The 16,167-nt window shown below is 32.2% G+C and overlaps 1 long non-coding RNA gene across 1 annotated transcript in view; it reads left to right on the forward strand.

The window, feature by feature from the left end:
- The window catches only part of LOC109498249, a 193,805-nt gene that overhangs the window by 53,792 nt on the left and 123,846 nt on the right, over positions 1-16,167 (forward strand). The gene's annotated exons all lie outside the window — the stretch shown is intronic.

Genomic DNA, 16,167 nt, shown 5'->3' on the forward strand with positions numbered 1-16,167 from the left:
CATTTTGCAGAAAAGAAAACTGAATGGCATAAGTAATAAGAAAAGGAACTAGATATAGAATTGAGAGCTTCTGGCTTGGTAGGTCAAGGATATTCAAATATAGCAAGTTGCAAGGAGTCCTTAATACATGACCTTGATGGTCAGTAAATCAGAGTTTATAGTTCTGCCATGAATTAACTGTAAACCCTTAAATATTCTAATTAACCTCCTTAGACAGTAGATTCTTCACTTGTAAAATAATAAGATTGGTTTAAACATTAGTTCTGATTCCTACTGTCTCTAGAATTATTCTGTGTGGCTGGGACCCTACCATCTTCATGTACATCTAGTGGGTGTGAGGGCATCCAATATAGTGACACATTTCCCCACTTACGTTCTGAAACAACTCAACCAGGTAGGTAAGTAAAGAGCAACACGTCATAATTATTATGTGTGAAGTTTTTGAAAGAGAATATGGTTTATATTTGTGGGAAAACAGACCCAAGTGAACACCCTAAGATGGATTATCCACCAATAACTACATTGAATTGGGTCAGCCATTCCCCATTTTCAGAAACAGAATTTGCCTCTTATATTATTTCTGCCATAGATGATGGACAGTGAAAACTAAGTCTTCTGTTTTCACGTCCCAGTTAATAAGGGAGGAAATGGAGTAGGGAGTAAAGCCTTAGATGACTGGAAACTTACTTTCTCATACTCAGCAATTGGATAAATGCTCTCCACCTTTATTGTGTAAAAATGAATGGTAAGAGAAAAGCCAGAGAGAGATCCTATGTTAACTTCTGTTCTTCCTCTTGAAATGTCGAGTGAAGTATTTTCTTCTTAATATTTTGCTTAGATTGGACCTTAAGTTTTATATATATATATATATATATAATATATAATATATATTTATATATTTTATATATATATATATATATAAATTATATATATATTTATATAATTTATAAATTATATATATATATTTATATATTTATTTATATTAATTTATATATAAATTATATATTTATATATATATAAATTATATATATATAAAACTCAAACCTAAACAAGTCTTATATATTTATATATATATATATTAATTATATATATTTATAATATTTATAATTATATTATATATATAATATATATATAATTATATTATATTATATTATATTATAATATTTATATTATATATAATATATTTATATATTAATATATATATATTTATATATATTAATTTATATATAAATTATATATTTATATATATAAATTATATATAATTAATATATATATTTATATATATTAATTATATATATTTATAATATTTATAATTATATTATATATATAATATATATAATTATATTATATTATATTATAATATTTATATTATATTTATAATATATTTATATATATTAATATATATATATTAATTTATATATAAGTTATATATTTATATATATATATAAATTATATATATATATATAAAACTCAAACCTAAACAAGTCTATACTTAAATTCATAGAAGAAAGAGTAAAAATCATTGAGTTTTAAAAAAATCAGACTAAATGTACTTGTTTATCCTATTTCCTTCTTATGGTTTGGTTTTTTTCTATAACAATTTCAATTAAATGTGATGATAGTCAAGGGCCTTCTTCCTTACTTTGAAATTCATTTTTCTGTTTATCATAATTAGCTAATCTCTCCACATTCACGAAAAATAGTCAATTTTATTACATGTGAGGTATCTAAATGTCTTCTTGTGTGTTTACCAGACTTTAAAGATTTACTTGATTTACTAGGTTTTAAAAATTGGTTTTTATAGGGGTGCCTGGATGGCTTAGGTAAGCATCCGATTTTGGCTCAGCCCATGATCTCATGGCTTGTTAGTTTGAGCCCCGTGTCGGGCTCTGTGCTGACAGTTCAGAGCCTGGAACCTGCTTCAGATTCTGTGTCCCTCTCTCACTCTATCCCTCCCTCACTCATGCTCTGTCTCTCTCTCTCAATAATAAATATTAAAAAAAATTTAAAATAGGTTCCTATAGATTTTTTTCCTTGTGTATGTTAAATTCTTCAGTTTTGCATATGGATCTTATTACAGGTTTGAAGGAAAAATATAAGTTCTATTTTTCTGATCAATGCTTATTCATCTCTTAAACTATGGAAGATAATCTTGTATCTTATTCATAGCTTATTATTAATTGGTCTTTTCATAGATCAAAATCCAAGAATTAGGTCATTGCCTTTTTGCTTAGCATGTTAGAGTACAATTCACAATACAAAGCTTGGAACTGAAATAATATCTTTCACATTTGTTATTCTCTGATACTGACTTTTAAAATCTCATAGTCTTCTTGCTTATATGAGACAACAGAAAGTTATTTCCTCCAGAAATTTCTGGTTACTAAAAGAATGAAAATATATATGAGTGGTAGAGCAAATAAGGAAAAGGAGAATTAAGACAACCAAGAAAGTAACTATGGATTTTAGAAAAATAAATATATTTCTATAGACACATTTTCTATTTGAGAGTAGAGAATGAAAAATATTTATAAATTACACATAAGTATATAATATTGCTAGGAATATAAATATTTCCCCTAATAAAAATATTTATTGAACATACATAATCTTTTAACCACTGTGTTCAAGCATTGCATTCAATATAGTATAGTCTTGTAATTCAAGGTGGAGGGATAGACACTTGAGATAACAATTTAATATATTGAACTGAACTTTCTAACAGAGGAATACTCAGAATGCTATTGGGCTCAGGAGATAGATACCTATTCTACCTGAAGTATTAAGTTACGAAAGAGTGGAAGAAATTCAATAAACACTTGCTGTAATAGATTCTTAAAATGAGACTCAAAGAAAACTAAAAAATGTTGTCTAGACTTGCTGACTAGATAGAGATTAGTGTGTGTGTGTGTGTGTGTGTGTGGGTGTGTGTGTGTGTGTGTGTATTGTACAACACATAGCTAATGGTACAGCTCAGCTAAATAAGAGTATTTTAAACATCAGGCATTAAAAATAAAGTCTATTTATTGAACACTGGGCTTAACAAAAGGAAAGATGGACATGACATCAGTTGTAATTTGGCCTCTTATTTCTCCATGCTACTGAGCCATTCTATTTCATTACAGTATGGCTACTAATGGATTTGATATTAATGATCATTCTTGGACTATCATTTAGTAGCTCCAAATCTTATTTTCGAGTCATTTGATTGTTGTTAAGAAGGAGGGAGCCTGGGATTATTGAGTCTACTCTAGAGCACAGAGATTTTCTCCTATGTTTTCTTCTAGAAATTGTACAGTTTTTAGCCTTTAAATTTGGATATATTTAGAGATTTAAAGTTAATAGTTGTATAATGATGTGAAGTAAGTGTTAATGTTCTCTCCCTCTCCTTGGATGTTCAGTATCATTTCTTTTTTTTTTTAATGTTTGTTTTTGAAGAAGAGGGAGAGAGAGAGAGACAGTGTGAGCTGAGGAGGGCAGAGAGAGAGGGAAACAGAATCTGAAGCAGGCTCCAGGCTCTGCACAGAGCAGGCTGTCAGAGCAGAGCCTGATGCGGGACTTGAACCCAGGAACCATGACATCATGACCTGAGCCGAAGTCAGACACTCAGTTGACTGAGCCACCCAGGTCCCCCATTTTTAATTTTTTAAATTTATTTTTATTTTATTTTATTTTTTTTATTTTATTTTATTTTATTTTATTTTATTTTATATTACTTTATTTTATTGTATTTTATTTCAATATCGTTTCTTGAAATGATTTCCCTTTTTCAATTTAATTTCTTTAGTATTTTTCTGGAAAATCCTGAAAACATATAATTGGGTCTTTCTCTGGACTCTATTTTGTTCCTTTGACTAGTGTCTGTCCTTTTGCCAATACCATGTTGGCTTGATCAGTGTAGCTTTGTAATAATAACTCTTGAAATCACATTATATAAATCTTTTACATCTCATTTTTCTTCAGACGTTCTTTGTCTATTCTAGGTTATGTACATTTCTATAGAAATTTATATTTAGTTTGTCAATTTCTACATTGAAAAAATGTCTGCCAGAATTTTTATTGTGATTAAATTGAATCTGTAGATCAATTTGGGGAGAATCGATTTCTTAACCACATTTGTGTCAAATTTGTTAAATATGGCATGCCCCTCCATTTATTTAGATTTTCATTATTTTTCTCAGCAGTATCTGTAGTTTTAGTATACTGGACTCAACATCGTTTTTAGTTAACTCCAAGTATTTTGTGCTGAAAATTCAATATTTAAACTATTATATCATTACAAACTTAACAGTACTTTTACTACAGACTCATACTGATTTATCAGATTTTAACAATGTAAATTCCAACTAAAAGTCCTGAAATTGCATTAATGTATTTGGTATGAATAGAGTACAATTGAGTTTTTAAATAAGCCCTTTTTTTTCTAACAAAATGTATCAATAAATTTAGATAGAAACATCTAAATGTTTCTAAGAATCCATAAATTGACCAAAATAAATAACGAGAGGACATTGTTGAAAGAATAATGGTATCAAGTAATTTGTTCCTTTGCCTTATAGTTTTTAACAAGATTTATCTGTAAAAATAAACTATCTCAACTGAAAAAGCAATTGAAATAAATACAACTCAGTAGTAAAATAAATATTTTCTCTTTTCCTTTTAAAAGTGTTGAACTGTTTGATGATATTTCACTTGCTTCCTTTGGTTTCCATTTATAGTGTTTCAGGAGTTTTAAACTGGATGTATTTGCATTTCTAAGCTTCCAAACTTCACATAAAGCAGTTGTCATTTTAAAATCAATTATTGTACTTCTATCGCTCACATATACTTGTTTGTTATTTTCTTACTCAGTTAAATTTAGGAGTACGTGCTTTCAAGACTGTTTGAATCAAAAACACTAACCTTTTTCTCTTGGCTTTCTTTATTTTTCCCTTTTATTTCAGACAGGCAATTGAAAAGCATTGTAGTTAGAAGAGGGGAAATTTCACATTCTCACATGGTTCATTAAGTAGGTAACATTTTAGCTTTATGTATGAAACAGAAGGTTTTTGAAATAACTTAATTGTGTAGACTAGATAAAATTTATACAATATAATAACCATAAAGGCAGATTTTACACATACAGATAACAGCACGCGCGCGCGCGCTCACACACACACACACACACACACACACACACACACACACACACACAGCTCACCACCACAACCAAACCATTTTTTGGTAAATGTAAATGCTGTTCAGTATTCTAGATATTTAATCATTTCAAAAGATAAGGTTACCCCAAATTGGATTTAATTCTGCTTATCTTAGAATGCAGGTTTTGAAGAAATGAAATAAGCCAAAGTTAGCAGCCTGCCACTGTTTCATCTCTTAACCAGACTGTGGGCTTAGCTCTACATGTCTGACCTTTTGTCTCATATGTTACATCTGCAATTAACGTGGTTCAGTGCACCTCTTGTCAGTGGCTGTTAATGAGATTTAAAGCCGTATTTAAAGCCAGCTTAAAAAGCATTCGTGTTATTTGATGGCATTTTTTTCTCTCTGCTTCAGTATTATGAGTATTAAAGGAACACACAAATTGATGTTTGGCACAGATGTCAATCAAGCATCTGATATATTACTCCTGTTAAGTATTAGTATATTCCTTATGTTACTTGTGGCTGGTGAAGTTTCCTTAGACTAGGGATGTTCTCTTTATAACTGCTATTTGTTTTTTGATGTTTGCCTCAGCCTTATTCATAACATTTAGAGATAGATTGGCCTATATTGAGTGTCAAGATCATTTTGAACTATTCCTATGTCAAAAAGGTAGTAAATCCCAAACTAGATACTCTCTGGCAACTACTTTGAATTTTCAGTATCCTTAATGTATTAACATATTTGTAGTTTACGAAAATCAGTATTATATTGTACAACTTATAAAATATGGTGCATATGTAATTTGTAGAAAATATAAATCCCCTTTGACTATGTAAAAACTCTTATAAGAAAAGAAAAAGTATTTATTCAATATATATATTTCAGAAATTAGGTAAATACAAAAGTTTTATACAGTTTTTCTCATCATATTGCCAAAGAGGGTGCAAAGGAAAAATTCTCTCATCCAATTTTAATGGGAAAATAATTTGTTATAAAGATTTTAGGATTGAATTTTTTAAATATGTATGAGAAAACTAGAAGGTTTTAATAATCTCTCAATCATATACTCCTCTTCACGGCTACATGCTAAATAAGTAATCAAGTTGAAACAAAAGGCTTATGTACATGTAATATATTGCAGTGTTATTTTACATAACAAAATATTAGAAACTACCTTATTCAAAAGTAAAGTCATAGTTATAGAAGACCGTACATAACTAATACCAGGCACTATTCCATAGATAGGAAAATATGGTTCATATTTAAAAAATAATTAGGACAAATGCTTAAATATTAGAAAGCAAGAAGAAACCAATTCAAAACTATAAATTTAGTAAACGAGTATACTTGGAGAGATGTTAGATAGCTGGACAGACAAGCAACAAATAGGTAAACCCTATCCATTAACTGTGGCTAATTATCACTGTTGGATTTATGGGCGACTTCCAATTTTTATACAGTTTATGTGTATACATTTTCTCTATTATATATATGTATAAATATATATATAAATATATAAAAATATATATGTGTATATTACATATAAATGTTCAATAATCATGAAAATAATATATGTTAGATTAAAATTAAACCAAACTAATGCAAAACCTCCTACACAACTCTCCCATTTCTAGGGCCAGTTCTAATGAAGTCTGTCTTTTGTTCAAAATAGTGTTATTTTCACTGCTGTGGTTTTTTTCTGGCTACAATAGATGTGACTGCTCAATAACAATAAGATGAATTTTTTTAAGTTTATTTATTTTGAGAGAGAGAGAGAGTGTGTGTGAGCAAGGGAGAGGGAGAGACAGAGAGAGAGAGAGAGAGAGAGGGAGAGACAGAGAGAGAGAGAATCCTAAGCAGGTTCTGCACTGTTAGCACAGTGACTGACACTGGACAAGATCCCATGAGCCATGAGCTCGTGACCTGAGCCAAAATCAAGAGTCAGATGCTTAACTGACTGAGCCACCCTGGAACCCCAGGAGATTGAGTTTTTAAATACCTTGAATAAAATGAGTCCTTTGTTTGGCACATTAATTTCAAACTATTCACTTTCCTTAACATCTCAACATATCATGGAAAGTCCTCTTGAAGACACATCCAATGGCCATTATTTTTGAGCCCCACATGACTAATATTATTGATTTTGCATGTTTATTCTATACACTAATTTTTTTACAAACACTGGTTTCAGAAAATAGTTATAACTATCTATGTTCAGAGATTTAGTACACTTTTCCAGGAACCTTAAAGGCCAAACTCAACTATAATTAGTGCAACATAACAAATACTGATAGAAATACCTGGATATGTAAGTATATACAAAAGGATCAATGTTAATTTATTATCTGCACTCAAAATCATCATAAGACTTAGAGAATTTGACCATTTTCCTTCCAGCAGCAATGTGTGTGTGTTTGCCATAAACGTTATCTGTATCCAAATCCTAATACAAATCAAAATGAGCATTTTCTTATTGGCTGATGAAACTATTGACATGGAATGTCAGTGTGACCGAAAAGCCATTGTTATCTGAGAGAAATTTGATGTTTTATAGATTGCTGTCCATATTTATTTTGCAAGTTATTTTATATTTTAGAAAACATTTTCATATTAATTTTTCTATGGTAAACTTCCCATAACATCAAAAAAAATCTTGCCTTTGCTCTAAATTTAATGGTATTTTTCCAAACAAAATAATTATGTAATTGTATTAAAATGTTCATTAGAAATATTTTTAAACAATTTCCTTGTGAAGAAACCAGGATATAGCTGCATCTATTCAACATTGCTAATCCTTATGTTTAATTGATGGAAATTCATGTGGTTCTACTACTTGAAATCTGAAAAAAAAAAAACAGATAAGATATCAATGATTTCTTAGATTAAGAAATTAAACATTTTATTACTACTTAATTTGAATATTCTTACAGAATTTAAGATTAAATATATATTTCAGTTCTCTACCAAATATTGTAAAATTTTGAATGCAATGCTTACTCTGTTGAAAGGGTTTTCTTCATATCCCTGAACTTTTAAAACCTGATTGTTCCCTTCCAATAATTGTTTCATTCAATAAATACTGTAAGGACTAGCTTGTTAAATAGCACTTTATGGTGCTATTTTTCTCTCAGTTTCTGTGGGTTTGCCCAGGAATTTTGGTATCACCAATGCCTGTATTCAGGGAATTATACTGCTGAAGATCTGGCTAAATAGTTTGTGACAGATCCCTGTCCTATATCCACATCTTTCTATATAATTGCTAGTATCCATGAAGTCACCTAATCAAAAGAAGGTTGCTTTGTGATCCATGCTGTTCATATTATTGTAATATAAATAAATTACTTAAAACAGATCTGTTATAGGTTCCTGGGAGCCTCACAATGAGGCATCATAAACCTATTACATCATACCAATTGGACATAATTTTCAAAGACATGATGTTTTATTAGCAGTCAAGACTCCAAAAGAAATATGTGCTTTGATATATTGATAATTCAAAAAGTAATTGTAATGTATCTTTTCCTGGGAAAATAGAATAGACATAGTTTTCCTTATTCTTCTTGCTAAGTACAGCAGAAACCCCCTGAAATGATATAGAAGAAGACTCTGAAATACAGAGAGAAGGTAGGCCAACCAGGGATCTTGGGACACGTTGAAGGACACAGTAGCAAGTTCTCTGGGTTTTCTTTTTGTCTTCACATATGCTGGACTGAGTGCTAGAAAAGTCAGCAAGTCAGCAGTATAGAAACATTAAATTGGGCACAGTAAAAAAAAAAAAAAAAAAGAAAAAGAAAAGGAAAGAAAGAAAAACAGAAAAAACAAGTTCCATGAGAAGTATGTTCTCTCTGGCCCAAGAACCAGGAATGTGCAACTTAGCAACACAGAAAAGTTTTTGACTGTAACTGCCAAACAACAGAGCAAAACATCGCAGTCCCAGCTAGTTAGCAAAGGGTGAGAGGAAACCTAGATTTCCACCCTAGCAATGCTGGAGAAATGTGAGTTGGGAACCAAGATCTTCTCTTGGCAATTAAGGAGCCCGCTGTGTCCTGGTGTCAGACCACATGGGGAGACGGGAACTTTGTCTCTACCAGTGGTAACAAGGCAGGTGTCCCCATTTCTGCTTGGGTAATGGGTAATTTTAGAGAAGATTAGAGATCACCCAGCATTAAGTAACAAGGCCACTTTGTATTAGAGAATAAAAGTAAGAAAATTTAAAAGGAAATTATATGTTTATTTCTTTAAACACAAAAAAATAAAATAAAAATATATTTTAAAAATATATTTTAAAATATATTTTAAAAATAAGTCTGTTTCAATAATTAAAACAAATGTCAGGACTCCAGAAGTCTTTGAGTGAGTGAGAAGAGTGGCGTTGTTAACATTTTTTTCAGAACCTCCTTAACATCTCGCAACTGCTTCTGCTTTTAGTCGCTGTGATACATGATTTTGAATGAAGTGCCTAAAAATCTGACTCTCCTCCCCCTCTGTATGTGTACATCAGCCAAACTGATACTGTATTCATTTTTTTTAATGTGTGTGTATATATAAAGAGAAAAAAAAAGAGAATTTTTAATAAATTTTCTAGAGAACTGTGGCTTTGATGCTACACCAAAACTTGACAAATGGTAAGGTAAGGTTACTTGCAAATGTGGAATCAAAATGATTTAACTGAACTTTTCATTTTCTGTTGTATTAAAATCCATTAGTCTTCCTTGATTTTTTAATGCAGACTTGGAGTCATGGGCAATTTGTGTAGTTACCAATGGCAAGGATCTCATCTTCAAGATCTAGAAGAAAATTTCCTTAGTACCACAGAATGCGAAATATCCCATTTGTCTGCCATACTCTGATAACACACTCCAGTTAAAGAGCTAGCCTTCATCATGTGACCTGCCCCCAAATCAGGGATTTTATATAAGATTGCATTTGTAGAAAAGAAGCAGACAAGTCTGTAGTATTAATTCATGATGCCTCAAAAAAGTGCCATCATATGACTGCGTCACCCCATGTTGTGATCCTATAATACCTCACTGCTTCTTTTCCCATTGTTTTCCTTGATAGTATTGGGCAGAAGTCCTGGTCATCTTGGATTCCAAGTCAAATATATCCATGTACTCTCATCTATATAAAAATAGAGATGAAGTGGACTCGAAAGACAATGTTCTTGTTTGCCAGAGCAGATAGTAGACATCTTTCATCCCAAGTATGAAAGATACTAAAATTAATCAAGGATATTAATTTTAATGTGGTGGAAAACCAGAGTTCATAAAAAAGGAGACTAAACGGTTTGTCAAAACCAAGATGTTGGGAACAGATACTAGAAGCCAGATTAAGAGCCAGATATTTTTATTTCTACTGGGGCATAGTTTGTGACAGGGATAGGCCTCACAAGGGCAGATACCTTGAGTGAAAACAAATAAAAGAATGCACATTCCTAGACCCAGTGTTCTAGATGTGGTAACAGTGGTGAATACAAAGAGAACTACGGTTAGTTTTTTAGATACCACTTTTATTCAGCCAAACTGGTACGGTATTCATTTTTTAAAACAGTTGCATCACTCAGTACTCCTCAAAAACATGTCATTTCTGTCTCTCTCAAATAACATTAGGTGATTTTCAAAGTAGTATTTTTGACCTAGGTCGTTTATTCTTAACTGTTTTCTTTTAATTTACATAATGTGTTTGTAAATTTAGATGAAAGGATGGAATGTCTCCCTCTCCCCCCCCCCCCCATTTCATCTTTATGTTCTGGTCATTGGCTATAATGCTACATTTTTGTGACTAATTCTAGTAATGACAGCAGTTTTAAAAGTGAAACAACATCTTCTTCCCTTTGATGAAATAATATAGTTTGGAGGATTTTGCATGAAGTACAGAATTTTCCTCCAGATTTTCTGTCACAAGTTTGAAATCTACCTCTTCAGGAAGAGACAGTATTGCCCTTGATCCTGGAAGCTGTTTCAGTATTTTGACAAAGAAATAAAGGAGATAGATGATAGATAGATAGATAGATAGATAGATAGATAGATAGATGACATTAGATAGTTGTAGATACATGATTGACAAGATAGAAAGAGAGATTTGAAAATAAAAGATATATACATATAGATATGTGTATCTAGTTAGGCATTAATGAACTGAGGTAATTTTACTGCAGCTGTGGCCATGATACATGATACTTTTCCTGTGCTGTATTCTTCACTGGCAACTAGCAGGGCTAAGTTACAGCTATCCATGGTGGCAATGTGTTTGATAAAGCATCCTTTACTGATTGGTGTTCCTTTCCTGTTTTACGTTCCACTCCTCAACTGGTGTTCTCTGAAGCTCTTCCCAAATATACTACTTGCACTCCAAATACCCTGCTTTAAAGTCTGTGTCTGGGGGATTAAGAACTATAACTGCTGCCTTTTTCACTTTTTTTGTTTATAGGTACTCATATAAGAGCACTAGGTACTTTATTATCATGGGAGAGTCTCATGGGCCTCATCATGGGAGAGTCTTCAGTTAGAACATTGTAAAAGTCATTAAAATCCTAAAGCTGGTCAGTGTTGACAGCAAACAGATGCCAAGAGGAAGGAGTATTTTCAAGGACACGTGGAAAATTCTAAGAGAGGAGGGACATACATCTAATTCAGATGCACAAATCATGCCCACATATAGTATACCTGAGCCAAGAAACTAGCCTTAACCTGACATCATGATTCATTAGTGTAAATAATAGAATAAAAGAGAAAACTCAGCATCATATTGTGAAAAAACTCTCCTCTCTCAAATATAGTGTGGCTCTTACCCTGTAGAGACTTATTAGAATCCATTACCAACCTTTGAAAGCCCTAATGTAGATTAAATTTATTACCAAGTGGACCCTGTGTAACCCTAGCCCTACCTAACATCTGCTTGAGGGGGGCCTGGGTATGGAGTGAGTCACGACTGGTCTCTGATATGGCTCTGTATCCTTGCTAAACACCAGGCATTCATAGGCTCAATCTCTCCTAGAAAGAGGGCAGTGAATTTTATGAGGAGAACAACAGACACCCAAATTAGCACCTTCATAAATATATACCTGTCTAGCTTTCATTTCAGTACAAGTTTACACGCATACATGATATATATGCATACATACATAATATGAATATGACTATGAATATACACATATACATATATATTTTCTTCTGCAAAAACTTGAGATGTTTTTCCACTTGCCAAAACTAATTCTGAGTACTATTCAAAGCTGCCTTTCCTATTAAATTCTGACATAAAAAATACTTGTTTCCTTGCAGATGTTCCATGGTAGTTATTAGTTACCAAAATCACACTCACACAGATCAAAATATTACAGCTGAAGGAAGCAAAAATGTGGCTTAAAGTCTAACCTACTACTGCCCTCACTGCATTTCACATCCTCTCAGGATTTTTTATCTGTATTTCTAAATCTCGTTACTCACATAAATTTCCTAAACGTGGTTCACCCAACAAGGAGGTTTATAGATTTCTAACTTAACCTCAACATCCATTAAAGCAAAATAAATTTCTACAATAGTTTAAGCTTGTTATAGTACCAAAAAAAAGTGTCCTGAAAAGATGTACTAATTAGTGTGAGTATACTCAAAGAGCCCTGAGAATTATTCTGTATGATGAGTGTTATTCTACAAAAGACAAACAAGAACATGTTGGAACTTTAGCAATCAGAAAGACAAAACAACTAAAGAAATGTTGACTTTTTATTTTTTCACTGTCATTTAGATTTTTGTAGAACCAGCCATCTGTTTACTTTTGCCTTTCTTATTTCAAATCAAATAAATACTTTTCTAGTCCGATCCCATATTATTTCCATCCAGAGTTTCATAGAAACTTTAATCTGAGCTGAACGTGGCCTTTGAAGAAACCACATATCTAGTGAAATGCTCCAGCCCTTTTCGGAAATAGTCTTAGAGTCTTTGTAAATGTCAAAGGAGAGCCACAAATCTCAAACAGTTGCCAAAACCAGAATATCTCTGAATGTCACAGTGATGCTTGGTACAAGCCTACCATACGTGGCTTTTGTGTGAGTGTCAAATTCTGTCAGGTTCATCTTAAAGAAGCAAAGCATTTTAGGAGAGGATTCAAGAGGTTTCGGGTGAAATAATATTCATGTTTTGCCTGGGTCATCAGTTAGTGCAGTTGGCCATCATCAGGTTGAATAGAGGCATGTTGCTGCATTTCAATTACGGGCAAGTTCTTAAATGATTTTATCTTTTTCCCCCCACAAAGCTGTGATTAAACACATTTTGATGCTCTATACTTAAGTAACCAGCTATTTCCATTTTATTTGAAGTCACTGGTGATTTTCTGACATTTTATTTAGTGACATGGGTTAATTTCAAATTCATCAAGAGAGTTTCACAACTGGGACACATTAGGTTACTATAGCAGCAAGTTAGTATTTCTAATAAGTTCTAGGGACCCTGCTGTTATTCTGTAGCATGATATGACAGATTTAATCTCTGGCAATATTTTATCACTTGGATATATAGAATTTCACAGAGAAACATGGGTATCTGCTCTAATAGCTTGTTATTTGAATTAAGTACCGGAAAACATACGTTCCTGGGAACTGCTTTTATTTATTTATTTTTTATTATGGCATTATTTTGGCCACAAAAATTTTCTCTTTCTTGCAGATTTTCTTTAATTGGATTGTGTTTGTTTTTCTTTTATTTGTTAAAATATACGTGGTTCTTGGAAAGGCCATATTTTAAATGGGTGGTATTTTGATTATTACTTTTTATTTTTTTAGTACTAGTTATTATAGAACATCCCAAATTTATATTCTGGCTTTCAGTACTCTATTTCTTTTATATATCTACTTTCTAAATTTTCAGCTGAATCCTTTCTAAAATATAACTGCATTGCATATAATTTTAGAATGGAAATTTGTATTTTCCCACATTCTACTCATCCTAACAAGAATGGCTTTCAATGCTTCACATTCCTACTTCCATCTATATAAATCCTTGTCTTCCTCTAAGACTCCTAAAACTTACTTGATCCTTCAGGTTCCATATGACCTTCTTTCTTTGAAATAAATGTCTACACTTTATAAGAGCTCCCTATCATTCATCACTTACAGTTAAATCTGATCCTCTCATTTCTGTGGGTCAGAAACCAATTCTTAAGTATTTTTATATTCCACCATAATGTAGTACCCAATACAGTGTCCTGCACAGAGGTTAGCATAAAATAGATGAACACTGTAATTTTGAAAGAATGACTGATTGCTGTTTTCTTTATGAGTTATGACTGCTCATGTGTAGACTACATTTCTGTCTTCCCTTGCTGTTACCATGTGACTAGCTTACTTCCAATGGAGTTCAAGCAGAATTGCTATGGTATTTCATATCTTTCTTAAAAGGAAAGCCTTTGCCCTGGATAATCTCATCCTTCCAGGACAGAGAACTAAAATCTCTTAGGGGATAATGGAACAACTACTTTTTTAGAAGCAATCCTGTATAACAGAGAAATGGAGCTGCTTTCTGTACTTAAAATGCACATTTCAGGACTATTGTTTGAAAGAGAAACAACAGTAACAAAGCCTTTGTTGTTGTTGTTGTTTTAAGTTTATTTATTCATTTTGAGAGGAGAGAGGAAAGGGCAGAGAGAAAGAGAGGGAGAGATGGAGAATCCCAAGCAGACTGTACACTCTCAGCACAGAGCTGGGCGTGGGGCTCGAACTTAAAAACCAGGAGATCATGACCTGAGCCAAAATCAAGAGTCTGACCCTTAACCAACTGCACCACCCAGGCGCCCCACGCCTTTTTTATTCTTTAACCTCCTGTTTTATTGGGTCTCTCTCTCTTTTCTTTTCTTTTCTTTTCTTTTCTTTTCTTTTCTTTTCTTTTCTTTTTGATTTTACAGTAGCCTAGCTTTAACCTAATTAATTTTAATTAATAAAGTAAATGAATTGACTTGAAGTATTTGAGAAAAGTATTTTATATTTATTTAACATCCATATACACCGACTTCATTGTTCTAATTCATATATATATTCATATATATATGAACTTTATATATGTGTGTGTGTGTGTGTGTGTGTGTGTGTGTGTGTGTGTGGCAGGTTGATTTAAATATCTGTAAAAAAGCCGGCCTATTGAATATTAGGAAAATACAGATATAGACTATTTTGTACCACCTTGCTGGCATTAAACAACATGATCTGGGGCCAATTTAAAGTCCAGGAATGAACCTGTAGTCTTACTATATAGCAATTATTCCCTTGGATGGATACATGATCAGTATTATTTCATAAATTTGGCTTAGCTTAAAACATTGAATCGCTATGCATATTACATTATTGAAGATAACATTTTGTATAGTTTTTTTCCAAAAGGAACTTTGTATATATCTCATAGTACCTATTCATTTAGGACATTAGTATTGCAAGGCACTCTGACATGCTACATTGGCCTGTGACAGGGAGAGGGAACTGAAAGAAAAACCGCACACACATTATACTATTATGTATCTCATATAGAAGAGTTCAGCAGATAGAGATGAAATTTATTTTAACAAGGAGATTCATAAAATTTGATAAGTACTACATTTGCTTTTCCAATAAGTTCAGTACTGAATCTTTTTCACCACAGTTCTAGGGACGGGATTCAATATTTCAACTCTTAAATTTAGATTGTGTATTATTTATATTAAAATTAGAGTACCAGTTTCTTAGAATTTATCCTTATTGTCTATGCATGTCTCAGTCTTTGCCTGAAATGGTGTGTTAAATCTGAAATATGAAGGAAAAATGTGAGGATTTTTAAGAATCTTCACATTTTTGAGAGAGAGAACACACATGTAAGTGGAGGAGGGGCAGAAAAAGAGGGAGAGAGAGAATCCCAAGCAGGCTTGGTGCTGTGAGATCAGAGCCTGATGTGGGGCTTCATCTCAAGAACTGTAAGATCATGACCTGAGCTGAAATCAAGAGTCAGACACTTAACCAACTGAGTCATCCTGGTGCTCGAAAATGTGAGGATTTTTAAACTTATTTTT

Source organism: Felis catus, chromosome A1 (assembly GCF_018350175.1).
Source record: "Felis catus isolate Fca126 chromosome A1, F.catus_Fca126_mat1.0, whole genome shotgun sequence".
Taxonomy (NCBI): Eukaryota; Metazoa; Chordata; class Mammalia; order Carnivora; family Felidae; genus Felis; species Felis catus.